This window comes from Medicago sativa, chromosome 2, assembly GCF_051527215.1.
Source record: "Medicago sativa cultivar Bolivia chromosome 2, Bolivia_mono, whole genome shotgun sequence".
In the NCBI taxonomy this organism is placed as follows: Eukaryota; Viridiplantae; Streptophyta; class Magnoliopsida; order Fabales; family Fabaceae; genus Medicago; species Medicago sativa.
This window is the reverse complement of record NC_140750.1, coordinates 48,401,863-48,404,491: the sequence shown is the minus strand read 5'-3', so window position 1 is coordinate 48,404,491 and position 2,629 is coordinate 48,401,863. Positions and strand designations below refer to the sequence as shown.

The following is a 2,629-nucleotide window of genomic DNA, read 5'->3' as shown; positions in this document are numbered from 1 at the left end:
CTCACGTCAATAGGATTTATAGAACTTGAGTTATGGTCAAATTACTGCACGTAGGTCACAGTGAATTTTTATGGACTTTCAGCACAACTTTTCCGAATTTAAAATAAAAACTGGTACTGATCGGTATAGAATTGGTCTTAGGCGTAAACATGAAAGTTTTAGATAATTTTGTTAGCTTTCTAGTGGCTTTGGTTTGATGTGAAAATGATGTTTGGTCTTTGAGTTATGATTAAAATACTACAGGGAGGTCTTTGCAAAATTGTAAGGTGACAGCATTCTCTGTTTCATGTTTTTGCGTTTTGTTCATATGTTTCTGTTTTGAATTGATCTTTGTTGTAAACATGAAAGTTGTTGATATTTGTGATATCTTTCCAGTAGCTTTTGTTTGACGTGAAAATATGTTGTGCATAATTTATTATGTTTTTACAAAGATACATAGTGAATTATTGTTGATGTTTAAATACGATGTTATATGAAGTTGTTTATGATTGATGAATATGATGTTTTAAGATGTTGTTTATTATCATTTGATATTGTTATATTATGATATGACATGAATTATTTATGTGATCCATATGTTGTCAAGATGCTAAGATGTTAAGACGTTAAGATGATAAGAGTTGTTAAGTCGTCGAGTCGTTATGAAGTCATCAAGTTGTTAAGATGTTATATTGTCAAGATGTCAAGATGTTAGGATGTCATAGATGTTCATGAAGTTGTCTAAGTTGTACGAAAGTTATGTCGTTGCATTAAAGTTGTGTCGTTGCATAGTCAGAGATGGGGGCTTAATGCCCGACAGGTTCTTTATGGCCTTATGCTTAATGCCCGACAGATTCTTTATGACCTTAGCGATGGGGGCTTAATGCCCGACAGGTTCTTTATGACCTTAGCGATGGGGGCTTAATGCCCGACAGGTCCAAATATGACCTTAGCGAAGGGGGCTTAATGCCCTGGTGGTACCACATGCATGTTGAAGTTGTCTAAGTTGTTTTTGAAGTTGTCTAAGTTGTTGTTGAAGTTGTCTAAGTTGTTGTTGAAGTTGTTGTTGCATTGTAGAGTAGTCATAACTTATATTTAATTATGATTTAATGATGATGATGTTTGACGATGATGTTGTTCATGTTTGATGATGATGTTTGATTTTGATGATGATATTTGACGATGATGTTGTTCATGTTTGACGATGATGTTGTTTAGGATTGATGATGATGTTGATTATGATTTGTTTATGATGGTTGAATATGAAGTTGTTATGATAAGATGCTATGTGATTTATGATATGCTGATATGTGAATATGATAAGATGTTATACGTCTACTAATGATGATGTATGATGATTCCTCGTGATTATATTTAAGATGGATTATTTGTGATTATGTTTATGGTTGATATATAATGTTATGAGATGGTTATGATTAGTGTTTGATGTTATATGATGTTGTTTATGTCTATGATTAAGATGTTATGATTAAAAGGATATATGATAATGCTTATGACTAATATTTGTAGATATGTGATGATATTTATATGATGATATAATATGAAGTATATGACTAAAGTAGGAAGAATAATGATACTAGTTAAGAAAGTTTAAGTTGCTAGATATGATTAATGAATTATAGGATGTTTAAGTTGTTGAATGTACTTTACATGATTTATATGCTTTATATTATTGTTTGAGAAATCTCACCCCTCTGCTTGGAAATGTTGCTCTTCGTATGGGTAACTTGCAGGTAACCAGGATTAGTTGCGGTCGTGAGTGGACTCCTCACAAGTGTGTCTTAGGTGCTCTGATACGTAACGGGATGGGATTATGTCTTTACTTTCTGTTCCTTACGTATTACTTTATGAATCTTTCAAGAATTTATGTTGAACTAAGTTTTATGAAATTTTATATTGAGGCCCTTGTGCCAAAGATTATTTAAGTTGTCAAACTATTCCGCTGCGAAGATTTAAAGATTATGTTGTTATATTTTTGAAGAATAAATTGTTATTTATTCCTTTTATAAATTTTTAAGAAGTGTAGCATTCCGTTTAAGGTTGAATTACTCTGATTTTTAATTATGAAATTTTTACGTTGGGAAAACGGGGTGTTACAATTGGTATCAGAGCAGGTCGGTCCGTCCGGCCAAGTAGAAGAGTCGTTGTGTAGTGTCGTCATGTTTTCTAGTTAGTAGTTATGCTTTATTATGTGATCATGTTTAACTGACTAACATTGATGTGGTTTTGTGTTTTGTTTGAAGAAACAATAATTAAATTTATTTTCTCTTGTGCTTGAATTTCGAGGACGAAATTCTTTTAAGTTGGGGAGAGTTGTAACGCCCTCCTTTTATTTAATTATTTTAATTAGTTTTAGAATATATTTATATGATTGGTATGATTTACATGATTTATGTGATATTTTGTTATGTTATATGATGGTATTTACTTGCATAATATAATTGTTATTTAGTGTAGAAATATATTTGTTATTTGTTATAGATATATTTGTTATTTGGTGTAAAAATATATTTGTTATTTGTTATTTGTTAGAGATATATTTGTTATTGGTGTATTATTATTATTAAGTGGGGGAGAGATATATTTAATTTAGAAGTAAATAAGATTATGAGGAATAGAGTAGTTTTGA

At 30.7% G+C, this 2,629-nt stretch overlaps 1 long non-coding RNA gene across 1 annotated transcript; it reads right to left on the bottom strand.

The window, feature by feature from the left end:
• Nucleotides 1-310: 310 nt before the first annotated feature.
• On the bottom strand, nucleotides 311-1,465 carry LOC146947066 (uncharacterized). The gene is made up of 2 exons (XR_015026897.1): nucleotides 886-1,465; nucleotides 311-811 (listed from the first exon to the last, which is right to left on the bottom strand). It is a non-coding gene; the product is annotated as an uncharacterized LOC146947066 (long non-coding RNA).
• Between the last annotated feature and the right edge of the window lie 1,164 nt (nucleotides 1,466-2,629).